At 42.3% G+C, this 10916-nt stretch overlaps 1 protein-coding gene and 1 non-coding gene across 4 annotated transcripts in view; one reads left to right on the forward strand and one right to left on the reverse strand.

Annotated features, from left to right (window-relative positions):
- Positions 1–4969, reverse strand: part of B4GALT4 (beta-1,4-galactosyltransferase 4) — a 27623-nt gene extending 22654 nt beyond the window's left edge. The window contains exon 1 of one of the 3 annotated variants that reach the window (XM_034658928.1): positions 4940–4969. The gene's annotated coding sequence lies outside the window, so the exon portion shown is untranslated. Of the gene's footprint in view, positions 1–887; positions 959–2271; positions 2352–4939 lie in introns of those variants that run through there. The other 2 variants (XM_034658924.1, XM_034658929.1) reach the window with 2 other exon arrangements.
- A 4880-nt stretch (positions 4970–9849) lies between these two features.
- On the forward strand, positions 9850–9953 carry LOC117795587. Its single transcript, XR_004619661.1, has one exon. It is a non-coding gene; the product is annotated as a small nucleolar RNA U13 (small nucleolar RNA).
- Positions 9954–10916: the final 963 nt, after the last annotated feature.

The following is a 10916-nucleotide window of genomic DNA, read 5'->3' on the forward strand; positions in this document are numbered from 1 at the left end:
GGGGGGGGGGGGTGCCTGGGTGGCTTAGTGGGTTGAGCATCTGCCTTCAGCTTAGGTCATGATCTCAGAGTCCTGGGATGGAGCCTGCCCACTTTGGGCTCCCTGCTCAGCGGGGAGTCTGCTTCTCCCTCTCCCTCCCCCCCAACTTTTGCACACCTGCATACGCGCTCTCTCTCTCAAATAAATAAATAAAATCTTTAAAAAAAAACAAAAACAAAAAAACAAAAACATAACTACATGGGAAAGTGCTCATGATAGCAAAGTGGAAAAAACCCAGAATATAAAAACGTACATACACAATTCCAATTATTCTACATATGGTGTGCATGTCTTTATATATGAAATGCCAAAAATAGTGATGACTGCTGGTTGTTTGTTAATTATAAGATTAGGGAAATTGTGGGGGTTTTTTCCCCTGTATGTTCTAATTGTTCTAAAGTGGGGTTTTTGTGATCAGAAACAATGTTGTTTTTTCCTGATAAAATGACTATATAGATTTCCTTCAAAATATATTAAAATTTAGAGATGACACAATAGACAGGATTATAACTTGCAGTTACATAAGTTTGGCCACAATTCATTCATATAACTTTTAAGGATCTGCCCTCAAGAGGCCCCAACAAGCCCAAATCTCAACAAAACAAAACACTTCAGAGACTGTCAATAATTTTCAACACCAGAGAATACTGCAGTCTCTGTTTGAAATTCCTATTACCAGGTTCTACTCCCAGAGATTTTTATTTCAAAGGTCTGAGGTGATGTCAGGGAATCCATATTTTCAACAGGAACCTAGGTATGTTTGAGAAACCAACCTAGGTTTGTCTGAGTCCCCTGATGGCTTTTAAAAAAAAAAAAAGAGAGAGAGAGAGAATAAAACCAGGACTGACTTGCTTTTGATGTTCCCACTCTGAATAAAAGATCTTCGAAGAGATGGTTAGCTCTCAAATTATTTGTATGCATCTCTGGAAAAAAACACCCATTATTATCAGCTCAGTTTAAAGTAGATACTAAATACTTGTTCTATCAAGTGGCATATTAAATACAATAACAGAGCTGGTTTTATTGCTCCCCCCAACAAGATTATGTGGTCAAACAATTCAATATTTCTCTCCAACAGATGTTTTTAATCTGGCCAAGGCACACAGACAAGAACCTGAAAATGTTTGCAATTTTATGGGGTTTAAAGGCCAACCTCGTTCTAGAAGATAAAATTCCTAAAAGATAAACTATGGTCCAATCAAGCATTATCTGCTCCCCTAAGGACACATTCCAGCACTCCTGCCCAGCCCTCCTGCCTAGGATAGTCCTCCACCCCTCTTTCTAAGCCTGGGCCCTGAATAATATTCATTCCTATCCAAGATTCCTTGACTTTCTTGCATCTCCAACATGTTATCTTCCTTTCTTAAAAAACTTAGAAATTAAAAAATTAAAACACACACACACACACACACCCCTCTCCTCAACCCTCAAATTACTATTTTCTTGCTCCTCCTTTTCATCACCAAAGGGCTGCAGAACTCACCCTATGCCCTGAACACCTCCATGTCCTCAACCCTCTCCCAGTCGTGAACGCTTGCAACGTCCACTTTGTTGATTATTGCTCTCAAGGATAGCAATCCAAAGTCCTCTTCTCAGTCCCAGTCTTCCTGGACTTTTCTACTTTTTTCCAACTAGAGTTAGCCCTTATCTAATGGGAGACCGATCAACAGACACCGACCGAAAGGCAGGGGGTGGACTCAGAGCCCCACTCCGGGCAGGTGTCTCTGAAGTACTTTAAAATCCAGGTGACTCTGACAACTCGCCGGCCACAGCAGGCCCTAGGCTGGGATCAGCTGGTCGGTTTCCTAGGAGAAACCCTGGGAGAAAGGGCTCCAAGCAGGAGGGGGCTTTTTCACGTTGATGCGCCCGCGGAGAAAGAAGTGCTAGAGGACGACCCCAAATTCGTGAGACGACCCCTGAATCTCTCCCCACTTGGCAGCATCTCGCCCGACTGCCCCGCCGACAACGAAGGGAGCGCCGCGGTGGCGCGGGCACCTGAGCCTGTGCCTCCCGCTAGGCTCGGCCTCCGCAGGCCCCCAGTCCGGCCCCACCGCTGGGGCTGAGGCAGGACGGCCCCACCAAGCCGGGCCGCGCCGGCCCCCCGCGCACTCAGCCCCAGCGCGGACCCACTCGAGTGCACCCCACGGCGATGCCCACGCCGCGCCCGCCACCGCTCCCCCGCACGGGATTGCGCGCCCCAGGCGCCGCGGAGCCCAGGCCCGGCGCACTCACCACAGACGCGGCCGCGTCCAGCACCTCCGGGAGAAAGCAGAGGCGGTGAGAGGGGCCTTGGGGACCGCCCCCGCCGCCTGGGAGGAGGTTCCCGAGTGCGGGCTCCTCCCCCCGCCCGCCCCGAGAATCGCGTCGGCCGGGCCTTGGGGGCGGGTCTGCCAGTTTCTCTGCAAGCGTGGCGCTCCACCCCCAGCCAGACGTACCCCACCCGGGAGATCGAGGAGCTAGAAGGGAGAAAGAGGGGTGGACATCTTGCCTTTTGAGAGAGAGAGCTTGTGCTTTCCACATTCATCCCCGTCAGTGCTCACAAAGCATCGGTTAGTTCAAAGCGACGGTTAGTTCTGGTTTTACAGAATAGGAAACTGAGGCTTCAGAGGCTAGTAAACTTACATCACCCGAACAGCTTTCAGCTTTCTCAACTACGTAGTGTACCAAATTACCTGCCTTTCCCATTTCCCAGGACAATTGAGAATATTAACTGAATAAATTGTGAGAAATCCTAACTTCTTCAAAGATAAAACAAAAAGTCAAGACAGAATCAAATTTATAACTAAAAATTTAAAAGAAAAATCATGGTGGGTTCCGCTTAGGCAGGCAGGATAGCAGGCCATATTCTCCAGGGCACCCTACCACGCACAGTAAAGTAAGAGATTCTCCAAGAATTACCCCAACCCAAAAGGAACAAACCATGGCAAGAACCAGCAGTGGGTCACTGAGCTCTAAGCAGGAGATCTGGGGCTTTGCTCAGGGGGCATGGAGAGCTTCTGCCCACAATGTGATCTGGGACTGAAAGAAGGAGAGCCAAACCTAAGCCTTTTAAGAGTTCCAGGTCTCCTGTGCTCTGAGCAGAAGCACTAGAAACCCACTCTGAAGGAAGCATCTTTGATTCGGTGCCATAAGGTTGATGAAAATGCAAGTTAACGGCAACAACAACAAAAGCACCACACATAGGCGGTCACACATAAGTGACAGTCAGCAGAACTGATACACAACAGATTAAGGGATTCTCTAAGACAGAATACAGAACTTTTTCTTTTTTTAGAAAAATGTAAAGGAAAAGGGAAAAAAAAGGATGTTCCTGGAGATTACTTACCAATTACGATGGAGACAGAGTACCAATACATTTGAGAAATTTGGCAGAAACCACCTTAATCAAGTACTCAAAGTTAAATTCACCAGTAGTACAAATTGGTATCACACGTGAGATGGTATTCTAAGGACATGACATCACCTTTATTGTATTCCTGCCAAAAATACAGAATTGGAATTTAATCATGAGAAAACAGTTAGATAAGCCCAAATTAAGGGACATTCTACAAAACGACTGGCCTGCACACCCCAAAAATTTCAATGTCATAAAAGACAAAGAAAAAAACTGTTTCAGATTAAAGGAGACTAAAGAGATTTGACATCTGAATTTCTGATTGAAAAACAAGTTGCTGCAAAATATATTACTGAGACAATAGGAAGTGAATATGTACAGTGTGATAGATTAAAAATAGCCTAGAATTCTTTGACATTCTTCTGGCTGAGAAATGGGTACATATTTCCCCTCCTTTTAAATCTGGGTTAGCCGATGACTGCTTGGACAAATGGAGTAGAGTGGAAGTGACAGGGTGCCAATTCTGAACCCAACCTTAATTTTTTTATTATTTTTTTTCTGAGCCCAACCTTTAAAAGGCAATTTCTGGGAACACCTGGGTGGCTCAGTGAAGCATCCACCTCTTGATTTTGGGTCAGGTCATGATCTCAGGGTCATGAGATTGAGCCCTNCATCTCCAACATGTTATCTTCCTTTCTTAAAAAACTTAGAAATTAAAAAATTAAAACACACACACACACACACACCCCTCTCCTCAACCCTCAAATTACTATTTTCTTGCTCCTCCTTTTCATCACCAAAGGGCTGCAGAACTCCCCCTATGCCCTGAACACCTCCATGTCCTCAACCCTCTCCCACTCGTGAACGCTTGCAACGTCCACTTTGTTGATTATTGCTCTCAAGGATAGCAATCCAAAGTCCTCTTCTCAGTCCCAGTCTTCCTGGACTTTTCTACTTTTTTCCAACTAGAGTTAGCCCTTATCTAATGGGAGACCGATCAACAGACACCGACCGAAAGGCAGGGGGTGGACTCAGAGCCCCACTCCGGGCAGGTGTCTCTGAAGTACTTTAAAATCCAGGTGACTCTGACAACTCGCCGGCCACAGCAGGCCCTAGGCTGGGATCAGCTGGTCGGTTTCCTAGGAGAAACCCTGGGAGAAAGGGCTCCAAGCAGGAGGGGGCTTTTTCACGTTGATGCGCCCGCGGAGAAAGAAGTGCTAGAGGACGACCCCAAATTCGTGAGACGACCCCTGAATCTCTCCCCACTTGGCAGCATCTCGCCCGACTGCCCCGCCGACAACGAAGGGAGCGCCGCGGTGGCGCGGGCACCTGAGCCTGTGCCTCCCGCTAGGCTCGGCCTCCGCAGGCCCCCAGTCCGGCCCCACCGCTGGGGCTGAGGCAGGACGGCCCCACCAAGCCGGGCCGCGCCGGCCCCCCGCGCACTCAGCCCCAGCGCGGACCCACTCGAGTGCACCCCACGGCGATGCCCACGCCGCGCCCGCCACCGCTCCCCCGCACGGGATTGCGCGCCCCAGGCGCCGCGGAGCCCAGGCCCGGCGCACTCACCACAGACGCGGCCGCGTCCAGCACCTCCGGGAGAAAGCAGAGGCGGTGAGAGGGGCCTTGGGGACCGCCCCCGCCGCCTGGGAGGAGGTTCCCGAGTGCGGGCTCCTCCCCCCGCCCGCCCCGAGAATCGCGTCGGCCGGGCCTTGGGGGCGGGTCTGCCAGTTTCTCTGCAAGCGTGGCGCTCCACCCCCAGCCAGACGTACCCCACCCGGGAGATCGAGGAGCTAGAAGGGAGAAAGAGGGGTGGACATCTTGCCTTTTGAGAGAGAGAGCTTGTGCTTTCCACATTCATCCCCGTCAGTGCTCACAAAGCATCGGTTAGTTCAAAGCGACGGTTAGTTCTGGTTTTACAGAATAGGAAACTGAGGCTTCAGAGGCTAGTAAACTTACATCACCCGGACAGCTTTCAGCTTTCTCAACTACGTAGTGTACCAAATTACCTGCCTTTCCCATTTCCCAGGACAATTGAGAATATTAACTGAATAAATTGTGAGAAATCCTAACTTCTTCAAAGATAAAACAAAAAGTCAAGACAGAATCATATTTATAACTAAAAATTTAAAAGAAAAATCATGGTGGGTTCCGCTTAGGCAGGCAGGATAGCAGGCCATATTCTCCAGGGCACCCTACCACGCACAGTAAAGTAAGAGATTCTCCAAGAATTACCCCAACCCAAAAGGAACAAACCATGGCAAGAACCAGCAGTGGGTCACTGAGCTCTAAGCAGGAGATCTGGGGCTTTGCTCAGGGGGCATGGAGAGCTTCTGCCCACAATGTGATCTGGGACTGAAAGAAGGAGAGCCAAACCTAAGCCTTTTAAGAGTTCCAGGTCTCCTGTGCTCTGAGCAGAAGCACTAGAAACCCACTCTGAAGGAAGCATCTTTGATTCGGTGCCATAAGGTTGATGAAAATGCAAGTTAACGGCAACAACAACAAAAGCACCACACATAGGCGGTCACACATAAGTGACAGTCAGCAGAACTGATACACAACAGATTAAGGGATTCTCTAAGACAGAATACAGAACTTTTTCTTTTTTTAGAAAAATGTAAAAGGAAAAGGGAAAAAAAAGGATGTTCCTGGAGATTACTTACCAATTACGATGGAGACAGAGTACCAATACATTTGAGAAATTTGGCAGAAACCACCTTAATCAAGTACTCAAAGTTAAATTCACCAGTAGTACAAATTGGTATCACACGTGAGATGGTATTCTAAGGACATGACATCACCTTTATTGTATTCCTGCCAAAAATACAGAATTGGAATTTAATCATGAGAAAACAGTTAGATAAGCCCAAATTAAGGGACATTCTACAAAACGACTGGCCTGCACACCCCAAAAATTTCAATGTCATAAAAGACAAAGAAAAAAACTGTTTCAGATTAAAGGAGACTAAAGAGATTTGACATCTGAATTTCTGATTGAAAAACAAGTTGCTGCAAAATATATTACTGAGACAATAGGAAGTGAATATGTACAGTGTGATAGATTAAAAATAGCCTAGAATTCTTTGACATTCTTCTGGCTGAGAAATGGGTACATATTTCCCCTCCTTTTAAATCTGGGTTAGCCGATGACTGCTTGGACAAATGGAGTAGAGTGGAAGTGACAGGGTGCCAATTCTGAACCCAACCTTAATTTTTTTATTATTTTTTTTCTGAGCCCAACCTTTAAAAGGCAATTTCTGGGAACACCTGGGTGGCTCAGTGAAGCATCCACCTCTTGATTTTGGGTCAGGTCATGATCTCAGGGTCATGAGATTGAGCCCTGCATCAGGCTCCACGCTCAGGGTGGAGCTGGCTTAAGATTCTCTCCCTCTCCCTATGCCCCTCTCCCTGCTCTCTCTCTCTCAAAATAAATACATACATAAATAAAATCTTTAAAAAGAAAAGGCAATTTCTGCTTCTTCCACTATATTCTATTTCTTGAATTTGATCATTGTATTATAGTTACATAGGAAAGTGACTTTATTCTTCAGAATTATTTAATGATTATCATAATGTCTGCAATTTCTCTCAAATGGTTCAGTTAAAAGTCTGTGTGTGAGAGAGTGAGAGAGAGAGAACGTATGCATAAATGTGGCAAAATGTTAACAACTGATGAATCTAGATGAAGTGTATACAGGTGTTCCTTGAATAAGTTTCACAACTTTTCTAAGCCTTGAGATTTTACCCTTAAAAAAGTGGAAATAGAAGAGAAAGGATTAAATCTCAAAGAGGAAAAAAGCAATGACCTGACTTCCCCTTTTGGCCAAGATGAACTAACAAGGACAAGAAATACCATCCCAACTAAAGTATCTAAAACAAAACAAAATGAACAAACAAACAAAAAAACCAGACAAAATATCTACAACAACAGTTTTCAAGATACTCTATATGAAGCAACAAAGGATAGTGATCTCTGAGAGATAAGAAACTAATAAGGTGAGTCCTATAATTGCCCCAGTTTGCTACTTTGAGAGTTTCCAAGCATGGCGGAAGGAAGAGAAAGCTGAGACAGAGACTGGCAGATCTGAGTTGAGGAAACAGACCCTAGGGTCCAGAAACCAAAGCAGGTAGAGTTCTCAGGATAGAATAACAGAAAGAAGACAGCTGCACAGAGACAGAATACTGGACATATCCACAGAGTTCTCTCTCAAGAATTTATGACCAATACATGCATCTAAGGAAACTGTTCTAGGCCTGGGAAAGAACCATCTGTAAGGATTAGAGGAAATGGTTCTTGTCACTCACACCGGACTAGGAATAGTGCCTATTTCAATCAGCCAGACCGGAAAAACTCATAATTCACAAGGCACCTGGTAGAATATTCAGGAAGATCTTCCCTCAGTAGTGGAGAAGTAGCCCTACAATGAGCACTGCTCCAAACCTACTTATTATAAAGTAAAAACAAGATCCCAAAGGACCAAACTATAACCAAATAACTTAAGTATCTCCCAGAACAAAGCACAAGAAGATTTATAGAGCTATAAAAATAGTCAACGCTGAGCAAGGTAAAATTCACAGTGTCTAGCATCCAAACAAAGATTACCAATTATACAAAGAGTCAAGAAAATACAACTGATGAGGGAAGAATAATTAGTGAAAAGCAACTCAGAACTGACACAGACACTAGAATTAACAGAAAAGAACATTAAGACAATTATTATAACTGTATTCCATACATTCAAAAAGTTAGAGACACAGAAAATATAAAGGAAGACCCAAATTAAACTTGTAGAAATGAAAAATAAAATGCATGACCACATCATATAGGCCAGAAAGGATAAATTAAAGTATATATTGTAAGGTTCTTATATTATGTGTGAAATGGCATAAGATCACTTTAAGATACCCTATGATAGATAGATATATATACTACAAACCCTTAAGCAACCACTAACATAACAAAATAAAGAATTATAACTAATAAAGCAACAAAGGAGATAAAATCAAATCAACAAGAAACTTGATTAGTCCAAAAGAAAGTAGGAAACCAGGAAAGTGAGAACAAATAAAAGGCAGGACAAATAGAAAACAAACAGCAAATCTACCTTAATCTCAAATTAAATGTAAATGGTATAAACAGCATAGATTGTCAGGATGAATAAAAAAGCAAGCCCCAACTATATGCTGCCTATAAAAAGTGCACTTCAAATATAAAGATAATATAATAAATAAGTTAAAAGTGAAAGCATAGAAAGAGTGAAACTATGCTAACACTAGTCAAAGGAAAACGAGATTAGCTGCTTTAAAATCAAACAAAATAAATTTCAGACCAAAGCATATTACAAGGGATCAAGAAGGTCATTTTATAAAGGGGTCAATTCATCAAGAGGAAATAAGTCTTAAACGTTTATGAACCTAATAATAGTGCTTCAAAATACATGAAGTTAAAACTGATAGAACTGCACAAAGAAATAGATGACTCCATAATTATAGTCAGAGATTTTAACACTCCTCTCTCAATAATTGCCAGACCACGTATGCAGAAAATCAGTATGGATATAGAAAATTTAAATAACACTATTAATTACTTGACCTGATTGACATTTATAGAACACCCAACAATAGCAGAACACATACACATATTTCTCAAGTGCACAGAGAACTATTTTGGATCACAGACTCAGTAAAATTCAATAGGATTCAAGTCATGCAACTTACGTTCTCTGACCACAGAAAAATTAAATTAGAAATCAATAACTAAAAGATCCTTGGAAAATCCCCAAGTATTTGGAAACTAAACAACCCTCTTCCATATAACTGGCAGATTAGGGATGCCTGGGTGGCTCAGTTGGTTAAGCATCTGCCTTCAGCTCAGGCCATGATCCCAGGGTCCGGGGATTGAGTCCCACATTGGGCTCCTTGTTCAGTGGGAAGCCTGTTTCCCCCTCCCCTTGCTTGTGTGCTCTCTCTCTTTCTCTCTCTCTCACATACACACGTGCGTGCATGGACAAATAAATAAAATCTTAGAAAAAAAATAATTGGCAGATTTAAGAAGAAATCAAAAGAGAAATTGAAAAATATTTTGAACAATGAAAATGAAAACAACATATCAGAATTTGTAGATGCCACTGACGCAGTACTTAAGGGGAAACTTACGGCACTAAATGTCTATATTAGAGAAAAAGGTCTCAAATCAGCCATCTCAGCTCTACCTTTCAAACCTAGAAAAGAAAGAGCAAAGCAAACAGAAAGCAGAATAAAGGAAGTAATAAAGACCAAGGTAAGAACCAATGAAATAGAAAAGAAGAAAACAATAGAGAGAATCAAATAAAGCAAAGGCTGGTTCTTTCAGAAAATCAATAGAATGGACTAAGCTTTAGCTACACTAATCAGAAAAAAAAGAGAAAAGACAAATTATCAATATCAGAAATACAGACTTGATATCACCACGTATTCTACAGGTATTAGGGATAAAAGTAGGTCTTTTATAGTTCATAAGTGTGATGATTGAGTATCCACACAGTTTTGTGACATGTGCCTCCTTCAAGCCTTGTAAGGACCACAACATATCACCCATCTGACGTGAAAAAAAAATAAGAAAAAAGGGATAAAAATAGATTATTATGAACAATAATAACTTCATGCTAATAAATTTCGCAACATAGATAAAATGGACAAACTCCTTGAAAGACATAAATTGCCATAGCTCACATAAGAATAGATAACCTAAAAAGACCAGTATCTACTAAGAAGTTGAAATTGTACTTAAAAACCTTCCCACATAGAAAATTTCAGGCCCACATAGCTAGAAGAAATAATACTAATTCTACACAAAATTTTCCAAAACAATTGAAGAAGAGGGAGTACTTCCCAACTCATTCCATGAGACCAGCATTATCCTAACTCCAAACCCAGGCAGAAATACTACAAGAAACATGCATACAGAAGCAAAAAAAATCTAAATGAAACTTTAGCAAATTGAATTCAATGGCATAAAGAATGATAACACAACATGACCAAGAAGGATGGGTTCACCCAAAAATTGCAGAGTTGGTTTAACATTAAAAAATCAAACAGTAATTCACCATATTATCAAACCAAAGGAGAAAAACCATATAATCATCTCAATAGATGCAAACGCTGCATTTGACAAAATCTAATGTTTATTCCTAATAAAAATTTTTGGTAAGCTAGGAATATGAGGGAACTTCTTCAACCTGATAAAAGACATTTACAAAATATTGACAGCTAACTTCATATTCAGTGGTGAAAGACTGAATGCTTTCCCACTAAGATCAGAAACAAGATAGGGGGGTGTCTTCTGTCACCACTTCTACTCAACATTATATATAGACACAAAAACTCTAAACATAATTTCAATAGATTAAACAATAAATAAAAAGGATACTACATAATTACCAAGTGGGATTTATCCCAAGAGGGATTCAACCCTTCAAAAATCAATCAGTGTAATTCAACATATTAGCCAACTAAGAAGAAAAGCCAGATGAAATCATATTTCTAAAAAAGAAATAAAAGGAGTCCA

Source organism: Ailuropoda melanoleuca, chromosome 1 (assembly GCF_002007445.2).
Source record: "Ailuropoda melanoleuca isolate Jingjing chromosome 1, ASM200744v2, whole genome shotgun sequence".
NCBI lineage: Eukaryota > Metazoa > Chordata > Mammalia > Carnivora > Ursidae > Ailuropoda > Ailuropoda melanoleuca.